The sequence below is a fragment of the Haemaphysalis longicornis genome, unplaced genomic scaffold, assembly GCF_048455015.1.
Source record: "Haemaphysalis longicornis isolate Haplotype H1 unplaced genomic scaffold, Haemaphysalis longicornis Haplotype H1 scaffold_3, whole genome shotgun sequence".
Taxonomy (NCBI): Eukaryota; Metazoa; Arthropoda; class Arachnida; order Ixodida; family Ixodidae; genus Haemaphysalis; species Haemaphysalis longicornis.
In genome coordinates this window covers 226480889-226501789 of record NW_027526335.1, presented here as the reverse complement: position 1 = coordinate 226501789, position 20901 = coordinate 226480889, and the positions used below count along the sequence as shown (strand labels likewise).

Below are 20901 nucleotides of genomic sequence, written 5' to 3'. Positions count from 1 at the left end.
ACCACACCCAAGTATAGGAAACAAAAATACCTTAACATAAATATACCCGAGAAAGTGCTGGGGAAACAGCCCCGCCGGTAGCGTAGTGGTTATCGCACCAGACCGGTATTCTGGAGGTCGTGGGTTTGGATCCCACCCGGCGGGCATTTTTTCACCACTTTCTTTTCGACTCAAAAAATTCTTCATCTCTTTCTATGACCCACCACAACCTCCCCTTTGCTTTCCGAGGTTTTCTTGACTGCCAACCCTTATTTTCTGTCTTATTTCATGGAGCCCCTCATTTCCCATTTTCTGATTCGCTACATGCTTAGCGAGGGCCTCTGTTCTGGCAGTCTTCGTGCCAAAGGGAGCTTAAGAGGGTTCAACACTGGTCGACCACTCTCGACATGTCGTAGACACTCGAGTGACGGCCGGGGGGTTAAAAAGAAGGTCCCCTTCACCCCGAGCAGTCCGAGTGGCGCTGGCTACCACCCCCAAGTACAGGAAACAAAAATACCTTAACATAAATACCCGAGAAGGTGCTGGGAAAACAGCCCCGCCGGTAGCGCAGTGGTTATCGCACCAGACCGGTATTCTGGAGGTCGTGGGTTCGGATCCCACCCGGCGGGCATTTTTTCACCCCTTTCTTTTCGACTCATATTCTTCATCTCTTTCTATGACCCACCACAACCTCCCCTTTGCTTTCCGAGGTTTTCTTGACTGCCAACCCTTATTTTCTGTCTTATTTCACGGAGCCCCTGATTTCCCATTTTCTGATTCGCTACATGCTTAGCGAGGGCCTCTGTTCTGGCAGTCTTGGTGCCAAAGGGAGCTTAAGAGGGTTCAACGCTGGTCGACCACTCTCGACATGTCGTAGACACTCGAGTCACGGCCCGGGGGTTAAAAAGAAGGTCCCCTTCACCCCGAGTAGTCCGAGTGGCGCCGGCTACCACCCCCAAGTACAGGAAACAAAAATACCTTAACATAAATACCCGAGAAAGTGCTGGGGAAACAGCCCCGCCGGTAGCGTAGTAGTTATCGCACCAGACCAGTATTCTGGAGATCGTGGGTTCGGATCCCACCCGGCGGGCATTTTTTCACCCCTTTCTTTTCGACTCAAAAAATTCTTCATCTCTTTCTATGACCAACCACAACCTCCCCTTCACTTTCCGAGGTTTTCTTGACTGCCAACCCTTATTTTCTCGCTCTCTCTCTCTCTCTCTCTCTCTATATATATATATATATATATATATATATATATATATATATATATATATATATATATATATATATATATACAGAAAGATAGGTCAGCAGTCTACAACGCCAAAGGAGGCATAGGGGTGCGGGTAGGCTCTTTTCTTTTCAACTACTATTAATGAGCCTACCCGCACCCCTATGCCTCCTTTGGCGTTGCAGACTGCTGACCTATCTTTCTGTATTTCCTCAACGAGCCCCTCATTTCCTTACTACATTATTCTGCGAAAGCGTAGCGAGGGTCTCGGTTCTGGCAGCCTTGATGCCTAGGTAGCATAAGAGGGTTTCCCGCCAGTTACCCGCTCATGACAGGCTGTAGACTTTCGAGTCACGCTCCGGGGGTGGAAAAGAAGGGCCCCTTCTCCCCGTGCAGTCAGAGTGGCGCTGGCTACCACCCTCAAGCGTCAGATACACTTCTACTAAATACAAATAGCCCAGAAAGTGAAGGAGAACACAGTCGCCCAGATTGCCGAATTGGCAAGGCATTCGACATGTAATCGAAAGGCGTGGGTTCGGTCCCCACTCTGGGCGCGTGTTTTTCTTTCTTTCTTTCTTCTGTATATTTAAAAAAAATGTTTACCTCATTAATAGTAGTTGAAAAGAAAAGAGCCTACCCGCACCCCTATGCCTCCTTTGGCGTTGTAGACTGCTGACCTATCTTTCTGTATTTCCTCAACGAGCCCCTCATTTCCTTACTACATTATTCTGCGAAAGCGTAGCGAGGGTCTCGGTTCTGGCAGCCTTGATGCCTAGGTAGCATAGGAGGGTTTCCCGCCAGTTACCCGCTCATGACAGGCTGTAGACTTTCGAGTCACGCCCCGGGGGTGGAAAAGAAGGGCCCCTTCTCCCCGTGCAGTCAGAGTGGCGCTGGCTACCACCCTCAAGCGTCAGATACACTTCTACTAAATACAAATAGCCCAGAAAGTGAAGGAGAACACAGTCGCCCAGATTGCCGAATTGGTAAGGCATTCCACATGTAATCGAAAGGCGTGGGTTCGGTCCCCACTCTGGGCGCGTGTTTTCTTTCTTTCTTTCTTCTGTATATTTAAAAAAAATGTTTACCTCATTAATAGTAGTTGAAAAGAAAAGAGCCTACCCGCACCCCTATGCCTCCTTTGGCGTTGTAGACTGCTGACCTATCTTTCTGTATTTCCTCAACGAGCCCCTCATTTCCTTACTATATATATATATATATATATATATATATATATATATATTGAAAGGCGGTTTAATGGCTAACAAGCAGTAAAAGAGAGAGGCGGGAAGCAGCGCAGTCTGTTCCAGGTGAACCGGATAGGGCATCGCTGATCTGACCACAAGGACGCACAGAGATGATGCCAGCTTGATGCTTCCGGCACATACCCGAACAGGGATTGGACGATCGAGGTCCGTTAGTCCTTTCACTTCTCTTCATTACAATCACCCTCCGCCGAAGAGAGAGCCACCCTGGCGACCTACGGCGAGTGCAGCACAATGGGATCGTAATAGGGCTTTAGGCGAGAGACGTGGACAGTTTCGCGGCCGCGACGGCGAAGGTGTTCCGTTGGCTTCAGTGGTTCTGCAACTTAGTTAACGGGGAGGAAGAATCGATGACACGGTAGGGGCCGTGATATTTAGAAAGGAGCTTTGAGGAGAGACCAGGAGTGGCAGATGGTATCCACAGCCAAACGAGATTGCCAGCACTGTAAGAAGTCGATGAGTGCTCCTGGTCATGACGGTGCTTCTGTTGAGCTTGGTCGTTCGACGTAAACGAACGTGCGAGCAGGCGGCACTCTTCTGCATGGCGCGTTCCGTCGGAAAGGAGATGGCATTCGGACGGATCAGGGCTGTAGGGAAGGATGGTATCCATTGTACACGATGGCTCCGGTCCGTATAACAAAAAGAAAGGTGAAAAACCTGTAGTGGTCTGCACGGCCGTGTTGTAAGCGAACGTTACGAACGGTAGCACGGAATCTCAGTTCGAATGGTCGGGCGCGACATACTTTGCGATCATGCCCCCAAGCGTGCGGTTGAATCTTTCTGCCAGTCCATTGGTTTGAGGATGGTAGGCGGATGTGGTGCGGTGCACAATTTTGCATTCTGCGAGGAGCGCTTCGATGGCCTGAGAGAGGAATACACGCCCCCTATGGCAGTGGGCCGTATAGATCAATGCCAACGCGCTCATACGGACGAACGGGGCACGGCAGGGGCTGCAGCGAGCCGGCTGATTTGGGGACAGGCGACTTACGTCGTTGACAATGAGTACAGGCACGAACATATCTTCGCACAAAGCTGTACATACCACGTCAGTAGAATCTTTGACGAGTCGGGTATAGGTCTTCAAGAGCCCAGCGTGAGCACTCTGCGGATCACCGTGCTAAGCGGCACACACCTCCGCGCGGAGGCTCTGTGGAACCACAAGGAGCCACTTGCGGCCGTCCGGCATGTAGTTGCGGCTGTAGAGGAGGTTCTCGCGAATGGCAAAGTGAGCAGCCTGGCGACGCAGGGCTCTAGGCTGAGGAAGGGTCGACGGTGCAGACAGGAAGTTGACGATAGTAGCGATCCATGGATCTTCTTCCTGCTGGGAAGCCATGTCTGAGAGAGTAAGCGACGACAAGGTAGAGTCCGTTGTGCTGAGGTGTGCCGTATCAGCGGACACCGGGGAGCGAGAGAGGTCGTCGGCGTCAGAATGCTTGCGGCCGGATCCATACATAACACGAATGTCGAATTCTTGGAGACGGAGGGCCCAACGAGCAAGTCGTCCCATGGGGTCTTTGAGAGACGACAGCCAGCACAATGCGTGGTGGTCGGTGACAACATCAAAGGGCCGGCCATAAATATAGGGGCGGAATTTGGTGAGCGCCCAAACTATGGCCAAGCATTCCTTTTCGGTCACGGAATAATGTCGCTCGGCCTTGATGAGAGTTCAACTTGCATACGCTACAACGTATTTGTCGTAGTTGGGCTTCCGTTGGGCGAGCACTGCACCGAGACCGACGCCACTGGCGTCAGTGTGCACCTCCGTAGGAGCTGCTGGGTCGTAATGCCGGAGGATAGGTGGTGAGATTAACAGACGTCGCAAGGAAGAAAATGCTCCATCACAATCCGGGGACCACGCAGAAAGAGCGTTATCGCCGTTCAGCAGTCTTGTTAGGGGGGAAACGATGGTAGCGAAATTTCTGACGAAGCGTCGGAAATAGGAACAGAGTCCGATGAAGCTGCGGAGGGTTTTAAAAGAAGTCGGCTCCGGAAAGTCGGCGACAGCACGGAGCTTATCAGGATCAGGTGACACACCGTCTTTTGAAACAACGTGGCTCAGAATAGTCAACTTGCGCGCACCAAAACGACATTTCTTTAAGTTTAGTTGGAGGCCGGCAGCGGTGAGACACGCCAGGATCTGGTGTAGACGAGTTAGGTGTGTGTCAAAATCGGGAGAGAATACGACGACGTCATCTAAGTAACAAAGACATATATGCCACTTGAGACCACGCAAGATGTTATCCATCAGTCTCTCGAATGTGGCAGGTGCACTACATAAGCCAAACGGCATGACGTTAAATTCATATAAACCGTCCGGGGTAACAAAGGCGGTCTTGGGGCGGTCCGATTCCGCAACCGGCACTTGCCAGTAGCCCGAGCGCAAATCAAGGGACGAGAAGAATTTCGCACCGTGTAAACAATCGAGAGCGTCGTCGATGCGAGGGAGCGGATAAACGTCCTTGCGGGTAATTTTGTTTAGGCGGCGGTAGTCAACACAGAAGCGCAAAGACCCATCCTTTTTTGTTACGAGGACCACGGGCGACGACCATGGGCTTTGGGACGGCCGAATGACGCCGCGCTGTAGCATGTCATCCACGTGCTCACTAATAACACCACGTTCCGGCCCCGACACACGGTAGGGTCGTTGTCGCAAGGGAGCATGATCGCCTGTGTCGATGTGATGGGTGACTGTTGACGTTTTACCCAACGGAGCTTGTGCACAGTCAAAGGAAGAACGGAACTTGTTAAGAAGGGCGAGAAGCTGCGTGCGCTGTGTTGGATCTAAATCGGCGTCCAGGGACTGTTTGAACACGTCGGCGGACAGTGAAGCTTCGGTAGAAATGGCCGAGTCCAGGGCAGTGAGCGAAAGCGCAGCGGGATCATCGCAAAATCGAAGCGGCTGATGGAGCGCATAGCTTCAACATGGCCAATTGACTCTCCATGGAGCAGGCTGACAGAACAGTGGGTTTTATTGGAGATACACATTCTCGTACGCACCCCTTGCACTGTAAGAACGGCGAATGGGAGTGGCAACTCCTTCCGGCGAACAAAAAGGTCGCATGGTGTGAATAGGACAGGTCCATCGGGTACGGGCGCACTAGCAAGGTCAACCATTACGGAACTTAGCGGCGGGATATCGACGTCTTCGTCCACGGTAATCTTCCATTTACCAAACAAATGCTCAGAAAGCGGCGGATCGCTCTGGGAAATAAGTTCAATCTCAGCCTTGGCACAGTCAATTACTGCGTTATGGCTTGATAAGAAGTCCCATCCAAGAATAACGTCATGGGAACATGAAGACAAAACAACAAATTCGATGGTGTAGACAGTGTCTTGGATCACTACTCGAGCAGTGCATGCAGCCAGTGGGGACACATGTTCAGCACTTGCAGTTGGAAGCGAAAGTCCCGACAGTGGCGTCATAACCTTTTTCAGATAGCGGCAAAGTTTCACACTCATAACAGAAATCGCGGCACCAGTATCGACAAGAGCAAGAATAGGAACTCCTTCAACAACTACGTCGACGACATTTTTCGGCGATACACGAGGACTTTGACATTTTGCTACGTACGCAGTTCGTGCCTCCGGAACTGCGGGAATTAGTTTCCCGCGTCATGAGGCGCTGACTGACGACGCATAGGAGAGATGGAGCGGCGACGAGAAGAAGGCGATCGGTGACTCGCGAACGTCTGATGGTCGGATTGAAAGGATGGTGACGGCGGTCCGGCAGGTGCGCGACGGGGAGCTTGGCGGGAAACATACACTAGACTATGAGATGCTTCAGCCTGCTGCATTGCACGGCGACAGTAACGTGCTACATGTCCTGGGAGACGACAGGAAAAGCATATAGGTTGGTTGTCCTGAGTGCGCCACGGATTCGTCTGCTGTACAGCCAATGGCGCGGGACGGCGGAACTGGAAGACTGGCTGAGGAGTGAACGTCACAGGCGCTGGTATGTAGGGTCCAAACGAGGGGACAAAGGAGTGGACAAGTGGCGGGGCAGCCCTTGCCGCGCATTCGGCGTACCTCAACGGAGCGGTCACTGGTGGTGCTATGGTAACTATGGTTGGAACAGTCAGCGGGGCAGCGGGTGTAGTTGACTGGTGTGCAGGTGATAGGGCTTCGGCGACCTGCTCCCTGACGGTGCGCTGAACAGCTTGAGGCAAACTTGGTGCAGGCTGCTCTACAAAAGGTACCAGCCAAAGTTGCCGAGCGACCTCTTCCCGGACGAAGTCCTAAATCCTCATCTCCGGCGATGCTTGTTCAGAACTGAACGATAAACTTGACAGTTCTGCGCCTGTCCCGAGCGACTGTCGAACAAAACTCCTCTGCCGTCGCAGCTCATCATAGCTTTGGCAGAGCTTAATTATCTCAGCCACGGTCTTTGGGTCTTTGGACATCAACATCTGAAACGCGTCGTCTTCAATTCCTTTCAGTATGTGCCGAATCTTTTCTTGCTCAGACATATCCATGTTGATACGCCTGCAGAGATCCACAACGTCTTCGATATAACTCGTGAAATTCTCGCCGGGCTGCTGCGCGCGTACGCGAAGACACTGTTCAGCGTGCAGTTTCCGCACCGCTGGCCTGTCGAACGCCTCTGCGAAGAGGGTTTTGAATTCGCCCCACGTTTTGATGGTCCTGCCGTTGTTCCGAAACCAGACCTCAGCCACTTCCCTAAGGTAATACTCGACATTGCTCAGCTTAGCTTTGTCATTCCACTTGTTGTAGACGCTCACTCGCTCGAATGTGGTCAACCAATCCTCGGCATCATAATCACCTTTGCCGGTAAAAAAGGCCGGGTCACCCTGACGGATGGTGCCGGCACAGATGACCGGTGGCACTGGTGATGGTGGCTGTTGGCCTACGTCGACGGGGTTGACGGGCATTGGTACGGTGCGGTTGTGAAGCTCCAGGTTGGTTCACCTCGTACCCAGCTCCTCCACCACTTGAAAGGCGGTTTAATAGCTAACAAGCAGTAAAAGCGAGAGGCGGGAAGCAGCGCAGTCTGTTCCAGGTGAACCGGATAGGGGATCGCTGATCTGACCACAAGGACGCACAGAGATGATGCCAGCTTGATGCTTCCGGCACATACCCGAACAGGGATTGGACGATCGAGGTCCGTTAGTCCTTTCATTCACTTCTCTTCATTACAATATATATAAATATATATATATATATATATACAGAAAGAAATTCCAGCAGTCTACAATGCCAAAGAAGGCATAGGGGAAGGTTAGACTATTGTTTTTACGGTTAGTGACGTTACATTATTATTAATTTTTATCAATTACGTGAGAAATAAAGAAAAAAAAAAACACGCGCCCAGAGTGGGGACCGAACCCACGCCTTTCGATTAGATCTCGAATGCCTTACCAATTCGGCTATCTGGGCGACTGTGTTCTGCTTCACTTTCTGGGGTATTTATATTTACAACTGTATCTGACGCTTGAGGGTGGTAGCCAGCGCCACTCAGACTACACGGGGAGAAGGGGACCTTCTTTTTCAACCCCCGGGGCGTGACGCGAACGTCTACAGCCTGTCATGAGCGGTAAACTGGCGGGAAACCCTCTTATGCTACCTTGGCATCAAGGCTGCCAGAACCGAGGCCCTCGCTAAGCTTTCGCGCGATAATAGGGTTTGGAAATGAGGGGCTCGTTAGGAAATGAAGAAAGAAATGCCAGCAGTCTACAACGCCAAAGAAGGCATAGGGGAAGGTTAGACTATTGTTTTTACGGTTAGTGACGTTACATTATTATTAATTTTTATTAATTACGTGAGAACGAAAGAAAAACACGCGCCCAGAGTGGGGACCGAACCCACGCCTTTCGATTAGATCTCGAATGCCTTACCAATTCGGCTATCTGGGCGACTGTGTTCTGCTTCACTTTCTGGGGTATTTATATTTACTACAACTGTATCTGACACTTGAGGGTGGTAGCCAGCGCCACTCAGACTACACGGGGAGAAGGGGACCTTCTTTTCAACCCCCGGGGCGTGACGCGATCGTCTACAGCCTGTCATAAGCGGGTAACTGGCGGGAAACACTCTTATGCTACCTTGGCATCAAGGCTGCCAGAACCGAGGCCCTCGCTAAGCTTTCGCAGTATTATAGGGTTTGGAAATGAGGGGCTCGTTAGGAAATGCAGAAAGAAATTCCGGCAGTCTACAACGCCAAAGAAGGCTTAAGGGAATGGTTAGACCATTTTTTACAGTTAGTGACGTTACATTAGTTTTTTTATTCGAAAGCCGTGGGTTCGGTCCACACTCTGGGCACGTGTTTTTCTTTCTTTCTTTCTCGTGTAATTAATAAAAAAACTAATGTAACGTCGCTAACTGTAAAAAATAGTCGAACCATTCTCCTATGCCCTTGTGCCCTTGGCGTTGTAGACTGCCGGCACCCACAGACAAATGGCCTAACTGAAAGGTTCAACCGCATCCTTGGAGATATGCTTTCGATGTACTTATCGTCCGACCACTGAAATTGGAACATGTTGCTACCTTCCGTCTCGTACGCATATAACACCGCCACGCAAACGACCACAAGCTTTTCACCATTTTTTCTTCTATATGGACGGGAGGCATCTTGCCTGATCGACACTATTTTACCCTATCGACCCGACGCCTCTGAATGTGCCCCAGTTTCCGAGATGGCGAGGTATGCCGAGGAATGTCGACAGCTCGCTCGAAAGTTGACATCAGAAGATCAAGGATGCCAGAAGTCTCGGCATGACAGCTCCACCGCTGAACCCACTGGGCGTAACCATGAAGTAATGCTCATATCTGTGAGTGCAGGTGACGCGGTATTGCCAGCAACCATTTGCGGCCTTCTGCGGAATAGTTACGCTAGTATAGGAGCTCCTCTTGAATGGCGAAATTCGCTGCTTGGCGCCGTAGTGCGCGTGATGCGAAAGACTTTGTAGGGTTTGCAAGGAAGTCTAGTACCGAGGGTCCTTCTGAAGTCTAGTATCCCAGTGTCCTTCCGCTGCTCGGTTGCCATGTCGTCAATTTGTAGCGACGACACATCGCTATGACACCAGCGATGACGTTGTGGCTTCCGGTGGTAATGGCGAACGAGAAAGGGCGTCTGCGTCGGTGTGTCTTCGTCCTGAGCAGTAAACAACACGAACATCGTACTCCTGGAGCCGAAGTGACCAGCGGGCCAGACGTCCGGGCGGATTCTTCAATGATGCCAACCAGCATAAAGCATGGTGGTCCGTGACTACTTCGAATGGGCGGCCATAGAGGTATGGTGAAAATTTACCAATCGCCCAAACGATTGCAAGGCACTCTTCTTCTGTTACGGAGTAGTTGTACTCCGCTTTTGTCAGAGCCGGACTTGCGTATGCCACGACATACTCGTCGAAACCAGCCTTGCGTTGAGCCAAGACAGCGCCGAGACCGGTACCACTGGCGTCCGTGTGAAGTTCAGTGGGCGCGGTAAGGTCAAAATGGCGCAATATCGGCGGCGACGTCAGAAGCCTTCGTAAGGTCTCAAACGCTCTCTCGGAAGGCATTGACCAGGTGAAAACTTCTCTGGCGTCACTGATCAGGTGCGTCAACGGTGCGATTATAGACGCGAAGTTCCGGACAAACCGCGCAAAGTAGGAGCAAAGCCCATTAAAGCTTTGAACTTCCTTCATTGTGCTCCGTTTAGAGAACCTGCGAACCATACGCAGCTTGGCATGGGTCTGGTAGGTTGCCGTCTTTGGATATGACATGAACTAGTATAGTAAGTTTGTGTACCGCAAAACGGCACTTCTTGAGGTTCATTTGCAGGCCAGCCGAAGTAAGGCACGTAAGGACTCCGTGAAGTCGCTGGAGGTGGGTCGTAAAGTCCGGTGAAAACCCGACAATGTCGTCCAAATAGCATAAGCAGATACGCCAGTTCAGCCCACGCAGAACATTATCCATCATTCGCTTGAATGTTGCTGGCGCATTACAGAGTCCAAAAGGCATGACGTTCAATTCGTAGAGTCCATCCGGTGTTATAAACGCCGTTTTCTGTCTGTCACCCTCAGCCATAGGTACTTGCCAGTTACCCGAGCACATATCTAATGAGTAAAAGAACTTAGCACCTTGCAAGCAGTGTAGCGCGTCATCTATTCGAGGTGGTGGATAGACGTCCCTTTCGTGTAATCTCATTGAGGCGGCGATAGTCGACGCAAAACCTAATATACCCATTCTTCTTGGTGACGAGCACGACTGGAGAGGCCCAGGGACTCGTGGAGTGTCGAAGAACGTCCCGGTTCAGCATATCGGCTACAAGCTCCACCATAACGCGGTGTTCTTTGGGTTACACACGGTACGGTCGCTTGCGCAGTGGTCCATGGTTGCCGGTGTCAACCTGATGACAGAGCATTGACGTGCGCCCCAGGGATGTTTGCTGTGCGTCGAATGATGCACGGAATCGTTGTAGAAGAACCAGGAGCTGGTCTTTTTTCCTCCTGGGTGAGGTCGGCATCAGTGGAGGGCAGAAAAACTTCCGAATTAAAAGGGACGTTCGGGCTCAGGGCGTCGAGATAGGCCGGGGCGGACTCGTTCGGGATGTCGACGACAAGATGTCGCGCAACAACTTCGACGCACCCAAGACATTCGCCACGAATCACTCGGGACGGGCAAGGTGACGGGTTAGGAATCAATATCATGCTCGACCCACATCTGATTTCCAGGACAGCGAAGGGCAGGAGAAGATTGGTGCGTGACGAAAATAGACGGCAGGCGTGAAGACAACGGTGGCGTCCAGCGCATCGGTGGACGACACAGGTACAATGACAAAAGAGAATGGGGGAATGGTGCCATCTTCAGCAGCAACTAATTTCACGCTGCTAGTCTCCGCCGTACTAGTACTGGGTGAAAATAGTGCAACTTCTACACAGAAGCAATCGATGACAGTGCAAAAGCAATCGATGAAAAAATCCCACCCGAGGATAACGTCGTGAGAACATGAGGGAAGGACGACCAGTTCAACTATGTGAGGGATGGCTTGAATGGTAATGCGAGCGGTGCACATGGCTAGCAGTTGAACGGGCTGTGCGTTGGCAGTGCAAAGAGTAAATCCCGAAAGCGGCGTCATCACTTTACGAATTTTGCGGCAAACCATCTCTTGAATTACAGATACGGCGGCTCCAGTTTTAATAAACGCTAGTGCAGGAGTACCATCTCTAATGACATCAATCACATTTCAAGGCGAATTATGAGGACTTACAACGTTCGACGGTTTCGCAGCTCATGCCTCAGGAACTGCGATTGCGTTTCCAACGGAGAAATGGAACGGCGGCATTGTGAAGGGGAACGGCGTCCAGAAAAGGGAAAGCCATCGGGTGAATACGAGTTTGGCGTTGAGCCGGAAGGAACGGAAGCGAAGTGCAACTGAGGCGCAAATGCGGACCCTCGAAGAACATCCCTCGTAGGAGGGGTTCGGCGCCGGCGGCTTGTCCGGGAACGTTACACAAGAAACATATGGGGCGATTATCGGATGTGCGCCACGGGTTGAGGCCCTGAGCTGCCGCTCGAGGATATTGGAGCAGCCACTGGCTCGTGGAGTACTGCAGCGGCTGAAATGTGGCTGGATGTGGTTGGGCACAAACCGCAGCATACGTTTAAGGCCCTGCCATGGGTGTGGCAAAGGGCGCCGCCACGGCGAAAGGTATCGGTGCTGTCATTGGTGAAAAGAAAGGCGCGGCCACGGGTACAGCTGCGGCCGCGGTCATGGGCGAGTCGAGGTGGGCAGTAACAGGCGGGACCGCGTGCGCAGTCGAGGACATAGGCTGGCGGTCTGACGGCAGCGCCTTGGCGACTGGGTCTTGAATTACGCGGCCCGCTGTCGTAGGCAAGGGGCATGAGGGCGTGGATGCCAATGGCTGAACGTTCAGTTGATGCGCAACCTCCTCGCGCACGAATTGTTCAATGTGTGGAAAAAGAGACGCAAGATCAGAGGACATTGCAAGCGCTGAAAGTGAGGCCCGATGCGGGTCGTCATTCGGGGAGCACTGGTGTGCGTATAAATGCGCTGCTTACTCAGCTCGTCGTAGTTAAGACATCATTTGATGACGTCTCCAACCGACTGCGGGTTCTTGCTGAGCAACATCTGGAAAGGACCGTCCTCGATGCCTTTCAAGACGTGCTTGATCTTCTCGGACTCTGGCATAGCAGGCTTTACGCGCCTACAGAGGTCGACAACGTCCTAAATGTAGCTTGCCTACGTTTCGTCAGCAAGCTGTGTGCGCCCACGTAAGCTCTGTTCAGCCCGAACTTTGCGGACCGCGGTGTTACCGAACACTTCCAAGAATCTCGTTTTGAAGGGAGACCACGTTGTAATGTCGGCATCGTTGTTTAAGAACCACCGCTCGGCTACTTTGTTAAGGAAAAACCCGACGTTAGCACGCTTCATCGGATCATCCCAGTGGTTGTGGGCACTCTCTTTTGTAGTACCAGAGCGAGACTTCTGCGTCGCGGTCGTCGGTGCCGGAGAACTTGGCAGGGTCGCGGCGAGGAAAGGATCCACAGCACATGATGGGGGCATGTTGCGGAGGCACCATTTCGTGATCGACGTCTAGGAATAGTGGTCGTATTATGCGCTTGCTTCGTAGTACCTGACTGGAAAGGCGTAGGGGAACTGGAGCTCCACCACACTATAAATGGATTATAGCTGGCGACCAGCGAGACACTTGGAAAGAGACAGAGACAAAGGACGGGCCAGGCAGCGGAGACAGATTTCTCGGTGCGTTCTCTTAGAGCGAGCCACGCGATGCTGACCGCGCCTCTTCTTCTCTTGCGCCTGCCATCATCATACGGCGCATGGCACTCCTTCCTCCGCCACATACGCCGTCGGTTGCACAGGAGAGATTGTTGCAAACTCACCGCAAGGTATGTCGTCGTGTCGGGGACTATCTCCAGTACAATATATATATATATATATATATATATATATATATATATATATATATATATATATATATATATATATATATATATATATATATATATATATATATATACAGTCAAACCCGTTTATAGCGAACTGCAATATGCACCGCGATTAGTTCGATATATCCAATAGTTCGATATAGCCGAACCCGCCTATAACGAGCTCATTGTTACGAGTTCGCGATCCGCGGGAGCCTCCCCCGTCCTCCCCCCACTTCAACTTCGCCATCCCTGCATGCAGAAACGTACACAGTAAAGTAGCCATTACTATACCCTAAATAATCCATTTATTGCAAGTAATAAAGCTACTTTCCGCCTTAACTGCCTACTTTGCAAAAAAAGCGGTGATTTTTGTTTTCACTTTAATTTGACAGCTTCAACTACCATAGCATTCACTGCAGGAAACATTGTTTAGTTTGAGTCCACGTCCTCCAAAATCGAAGAAGCATTGGCGGAGCACATCGACTGCCGAAAGCGCTTGATTATAAGTGTCGGACGGCTTTTACTCCCGACATCATCGGGAACGTTGGCGATCTCTTCCCGGAACATTAATTTTTTCCCCTTTTTTTTCCACACTTCACCCATGCTGGTGTCTTGGTCCGACTCGCTGAGTGGGCGGGTTTCGTCGTGAGTGCCGCGCGTCGGAAACAGTTACGGAAAGTTTCGGGCGTCACGTCGTTCCGTGCAAGGCGCAATGTCTCAGTCGCGGCTCTTGCTCCATGGTCGCGGCCAATCCATTTCTCAATCGCCGCTCCGAGACCATGCATTTCGGCGGCCATTCTAGGCTCGCAGAGTTCGATATATCGGATGTGAACTTCGTTATAAGGAATAAGTTTCCCTTGTATTTCCGTAACTGAATTATTTTTGTTCGATATATAGCATAATTCGCTCTACCCGGGTTCGTTATAGCCGGGTTTGACTGTATATATATATATATATATATATATATATATATATATATATATATATATATATATATATATTGTAGCAAGTATGCATGTAGCGCAAATGTACGAGCAATTGTGACCAGCATAAGTCATAACGGGCAATTCTCCGCATGTGGGTATGCGCCGGATGACGACGAAGAGGACGCTCTCGTTGAAGCTCAGCAACAATGAAGCTCAGCCTTGCGATAAGGTGGTCGTCTCGGTTCGCCCCTGTGGCGCTGACGCCTCGTTCACGAATAAACGGGCCCATCCTTCTACAGGAACGTCGAGTATCTCCTTTACAATTTTTGGTTTAGGTTGCTGTCCTGCTCGGGTCCCCATTTGTCTACCCTGGAGCTACGCAGTAGGACACTTCCCTGGACGCTGTCTCACGGTAACCACCACGAGTCCACACCTCCTGTGGCACCGATCATCCGCCCTGGCACGGTCCGTCAACGAGATCCCCCCTTCTTCAACGCCACTGATGACCAGGACGCTGAGGACTGGCTCGCCACCTTTGAACGTGTGAGCACCCATAACAACTGGGACGATAAGCATAATCAAAACAACGTCAGTCTCTCTTTTACCGGTGTTGCAGAGACGTGGTATAAGAACCACGGGTCTGATCTTCGCACATGGTCAGACTTCAAGACCAAATTTACCAGTGGTCGGGCGCCCGGCACTTCGAAAACTGCGCGCTGAACAGCGTTTGCGCGAACGCGCTCAGCGCAGGAATGAAAGCTTTACCTCTTATATCGAGGACATCCTTGACTTATGTAACAGGGCAAACAACGCTATGACCGAAGAGGGAAAGATCAAACATATCCTTAAAGGCATAGAAGTCGATGCCTTCCAGATGCTGATCGCGAAAAACCCTCGCACTGTTGCTGAAATCATCAATGCTTGCGAAGACTTCGATGAACTCCGCAGAGAGAGGGCTCTCACTCGTAAACCCGCGGAGCAAGACCACTCGCTTTGCAGCTTAGCCTCTGACAATAAGGGTGTCCTCTTCGCCCAGATTCAGCAGTTTGTTCGCGAAGAAGTGGTTCATCAGCTTTCTCTCGTTGGCGACGTTCTGAAGATGCCTCAGCCCAATTTAGCCCCAACCCTGAAGAGCGTGATACAACAAGAAGTCGCTGACGCACTTCCATGCACCCGGCAACCCAGTCTTGCGGTAGCCCCAGTGTCTTACGCCGACATCACGCCGCAAACACCGGTTACAATTCAAGGGGTCGTCTACATCATCGAGCTCATCGTCCTGCCGTCCTGCTCTCACAATCTCATTATCGGATGTGACTTCTTTTCACGACATCACGCCATCATTGACTGTGCGCGCGCTGAATTAGAGCTGTTTCCGGTACTTGAAGACGATTGTGAAAAAGCCGCGGCAAAGTTGCTTGTTGCTGACGACACGGACATCCCACCGGATTCAACTGTGCTTGTGCCATTGTCGTGCAGCAGTGTTTCGGACGCCACAGTCATGTTCGCTCCTTCTGGTCTCTTGTCGCTTCGCAAATCCTTTACACTACCGTTCGCTGTCCTCGACATCAAATCCGGTTCCTGTTCTGTGCCTTTCTCAAACCCAAATCCGTACCCCATCAAACTCTTTCGCAGTAAATACGTTAGCCTTATAGAGAAAGTTGAGCCTTCCGTTCTTATCGACGTAGCTGAAGACGTTTCTCCCGTTCATATCACCGTGCTTAGCTCCGGTTGCTTACGTGATATCCAACCTGATGCGACTATGTTGCTCAACGTCATTGACGACGCCCTTACTTCTACTCAACGTGACCAACTATTGACCGTTCTACGACGCTTCAGTACGTCATTCGACTGTCATGGTACTCCTTTGGGCCGCACGTCAACTATTTCGCATCAGATTGACACTGGCACCCACGCACCATTGCGACAGTGGCCGTATCGTGTGTCCTCCACCGAGCGTCGTGTTATTGAGGAACACGTGGAGGACATGCTAATACATGACGTCATTCGACCATCGATGAGTCCTTGGGCTTCTCCTGTGGTACTTGTCAAGAAAAAAGATGGATCCATTCGGTTTTGCGATGATTATAGACGTCTCAACAAAATAACTCGCAAGGACGTTTACCCGCTGCCCCGAATTGATGACGCCCTGGACAGCTTGCAAGGGGCCGAGTACTTCTCATCATTGGATTTGAGGTCCGGCTACTGGCAAGTCCCCATGGCCGACGCCGATCGCTCTAAAACGGCATTTGAAACACCAGATGGGCTCTACGAGTTCAATGTCATGCCATTCGGACTCTGTAATGCGCCCGCGACATTCGAACGAATGATGGACAACGTATTGCGCAGTCTGAAATGAAAAACATTCCTTTGCTACTTAGACGACATCGTCGTGTTTTCACCAGATTTTACGACCCATCTAACGCGCCTGGAACAAGTACTGAAATGCCTGACTTCCGCCGGTTTGCAGCTGAACCTTAAAAAGTGCCGCTTCGCTTCTCGGAAACTCACCATTTTGGGCCATGTAGTTTCGAAAGATGGCGTCCTCCCGGATCCAGCGAAACTCCGTGCCATGGCGGAGTTCCCAAAGCCAGACTACGATGAAGGACCTGCGAAGCTTTATCGGCCTCTGCTCCTATTTCGGGCACTTTGTACAGAACTTCGCCTCCATCATTGCGCCCCTCACGCAACTTCTCGGTGGAAGTGGGGAAATTTCTGACTGGTCCGCTGACTGTGAAAACGCTTTTCTGAGGCTACGCCGTGTCCTTACGTTGCCACCCATACTCCGACATTTCGATCCGCGCGCACCAACCGAGCGGTGTGGGATTGGGTGCAGTCCCCGCCCAACGACAGGACGGCTATGAGGACTACGTAGTCAGTTATGCGAGTTGTACATTGACGAAGGCGGAAGCGAACTACTCTGTGACAGAGAAGGAATGTTTGGCTATCGTTTGGGCCATCAGCAAGTTTCGCCCCTACCTGTACGGGCGCCCTTTCGCCGTCGTGACGGATCATCATGCTCTTTGTTGGTTGTCTTCACTAAAGGATCCCTCCGGTTGCCTCGCCCGCTGGGCCCTCCGCCTTCAAGAGTATGATATCCGTGTTGTGTACAGGTCAGGACGCAAAGATAACGACGCTGACGACCTTTCTCGCTCGCCGCTTCCATCGGACGTCGTGAGCTTGTCGACCGCAGATAACACCCTCGCGCCTCTCGCCATAGAGGACATGGCTGGTGAGCAGCGTAAGGACCCGTGGAACACCTCGATTCTGGAATATCTCTCATGCCCGCCGGCAAACGCTGCTCCAAGATCACTGCGCCGACAAGCTGCCCACTGCACCGTTCGTGACGAACTCCTGTACCGCCGCAACTACCACGACGACGGTCGGAGATGGCTGCTAGTGATTCCTCGCCACCTACGCAAGGAAATTTGCTCTTCCTTTCACGATGACGCGCAGTGTGCTCACGCTGCAGTCCTGAAAACGTACGAGCCCCTTAGACTTCGCTACTACTGGCGTGGGATGTATTCCTTTGTGAAAAAGTTTGTTAAATCCTGCCCAGACTGTCAACGGCGCAAGACTCCTCCGCAGCACTCCAGCGCTCCACTTCAGCCGTTGCCCTGTCCAGCGAGACCCTTAGACCGAGTGGGCATTGATCTCTACGGCCCACTTCCCAGCACAGCTGCTGGTAACCGCTGGATCATCGTTGCCGTTGATCATCTAACGCGTTACGCCGAAACAGCTGCGCTACCGGCGGCTACGGCTGGAGAAGTAGCGTCATTTCTCCTTCAGCGGTTTATTCTCCGCCACGGCACTCCTCGCGAGCTACTCAGTGATCGAGGTCGCATGTTTTTATCCGACGTCGTGGAGACCCTTCTAGCTGAATGCAACGTTCACCGCAAAACCACATCATACCACCCACAGACCAATGGACTGACAGAGCGGTTTAACCGCACACTGGGGGATATGATCGCAATGTACATTTCCTCGGACCATTCCAATTGGGACCTCGTTCTTCCTTTCAGGACGTATGCTTACAACACCGCTAAACAGACAACCACAGGATTTTCGCCGTTCTTTTTGCTCTACGGTCGTGAGCCTTCATGCATGCTGGACAGTATACTTCCATACCGACCTGACGCCTCCGAATTCATGCCAGTTTCAGAAGTCGCTGGACGCGCCGAGGAATGTCGCCAGCTTGCTCGTCGCTTTACTTCGGAAGACCAGCAGCGCCAGGAGGCACGTCACGACGTTTCGGTATCAGCTCCAACTTTCCCTAACGGATCCCTCTTCTTGCTCTACATACCATGCCCGACGCCCGGACTGTCACCGAAATGTGTGTCCAAAATACCACGGCCCCTACCGGGTTGTGCAGCGAACATCGCCGGTGAATTGTGTTGTTCAGCCTGTAACGCCCACTTCAGATCGCCGCCGTCGGGGGCGTGAGACAGTTCATGTCGCGCGTCTCAAGCCCTACTATGACCCGCTCATGTCGTGTACCCCTTAGGTCGCCAGGATGGCTTCCCCTTTTCGCCGGGGGTATTGTAGCAAGTATGCATGTAGCGCAAATGTACGAGCAGTTGTGACCAGCATAAGTCATAACGGGCAATTCTCCGTATGTGGGTATGCGCCGGATGACGACGAAGAAGAGGACGCTCTCGTTGAAGTTCAGCCTCGCGATAAGGTGGTCGTCTAGGCTCGCCCCTGTGGCACTGACGCCTCGTTCACGAATAAACGGGCCCATCCTTCTACAGGAACGTCGAGTATCTCCTTTACAATATATGTAACGCAGGAGACATTGCGTCCGTCGAACCAACACCTTTATTAACAACTTCTTCCTCGTCCACCACTATCGCACCGCACCTTCTCTTGGTGGCTAATCTCCCATTCCGGCCAACTGCCCTGTACCATCCCTCTGCGGGACGTCACACGCTTCCCCCTCCCCCCTAGAGAGTGTTTGGTGTAGGGGCGGATAATATCGTCTTAGCCTCCCCACATGGACAATGTCAGTCTGACGACCGAGTGGAGCCACGCTGCGGTCGATCTCGCAGTTTACCGCAGAGATCTTACGTAGGACAGTATACGGCCCTTCCATTATCGCACAGAGTTGGCCGCGGTTGGGATGCCAGGCCGTCTCTTATAACACACAGTCTCCCACCTGGAGCTCTGACGGAAGAAACTTCTTGTCGTAGATGAGCTTATTCTTCTCGTGATATGCCAAGGAATTGCGGACTGCGTTTGCGCGAGCTTCTTGCGGGGTTTCGGCAGTGTTGGAGAGGAGGCAGGAGTATGATGGTGTGCCACACATGAGAAAACATGGTGGGTAGCCGGTGACTTCATGAGGTGTCCATGTTTTACTCATCGACAACCTCCGGAAGAAGGCGTGTCCATGGTTTTCGCGGTTCGTCGTTGATTTTGCAGCGAAGGCGAGTAACTATGGACTGATTAGTGCCCTCGTTTAGGCCATTACACTGCGGGCGTTGAGAACTTGTGAAAAGCTGATGAATGTTGTTGTGTTTGAGGAACTGCTTGAATTTGCCTGCGGTGAATCCTGTTCCGCGGTCGGAGAGGAACTTCCGAGGCTTTCCAGCGAAGAAGATGCTCTTCAGGCAGGAAATGTACGCATCGCAGGTCTCATTCCGGTGCGCAAAAGCCCACACGTAGCGAGTGCCATGGTCAACGGCCAAGTGAATGAACCTTTTTGGAGAACTGTAGTTCGCAAAACCTCCGATTGTGTGCATGGCCAGAAGATCAAATGGTCGTTCAGCTGGTGGTAGTGACTCCAAAGATCAGAAACGCTTAATCTTCGTCTTCTTGCAGCGCTGGCAAGTGTCACAGTGGCGAATGCATTATGAGACGTCGGTGATGATGTCAGGCCATTAAGATTGTGGAGACAAAAGTCGCAATGTCTTCTTGAGTCGAACGTGACCAAAAGCGTCATGAGCCTTCTGAAGAAGAGAAGATCGCAGAGCAGCAGGAACGTAGACTTTCCGAATCCCTCTACGCGTCACTATGGTCATTCCGTTCTCAATGACGTGCTTGCAAGGCGGTTTGTCGTTGGGATGCTCTTGCAGCTGCTCAGCTGATAGAAGCTGAATAATCGGGTTTCGCGATAGCGCATCAGCTTCGATGTTGTCAGTGCCCTTTTGGTGCTTGATATTGACATCGTACATGGAGAGCTTCAAGGACCATCGAAACAGACGGCCTCGCGGTTTCTTGATGTTTTTAAGCCACTGTAGCGCAGCGTGATCGGTGACTACGGTAAAAGATTTTCCATGCAGATAGCAGTGCCATTTGTCGATAGCGTCAATAATTCCCAGGCATTCAAGCTCTGTGATGGCGTAATTGACTTCGTGCTTCAGCAGCTTCCGTGAGTGGCATGCAACTGGGTGCTCCCGGCCTTCTTCATCAGCCTGCTTCAAAACGGCGCCGATACCTTTGCTGGACGCATCACAGAACAGCACACAAGGTTTGGAGGCATCGTAGATGGCAAGAACTGGCTCTTCCGTGACACATTTCTTCAGCTTAGTGAAAGCCAGTTGGCAGTTTGAGTTAAAGTTCCACGTAGCGTCTTTGCTGGGGAGGCACGTCAGTG

At 51.6% G+C, this 20901-nt stretch overlaps 1 non-coding gene across 1 annotated transcript; it reads left to right on the top strand.

Moving 5' to 3' along the window:
- The first annotated feature begins 996 nt into the window (after positions 1 to 996).
- Positions 997 to 1069, top strand: Trnat-agu (transfer RNA threonine (anticodon AGU)). The gene has a single exon. It is a non-coding gene; the product is annotated as a tRNA-Thr (tRNA).
- Positions 1070 to 20901: the final 19832 nt, after the last annotated feature.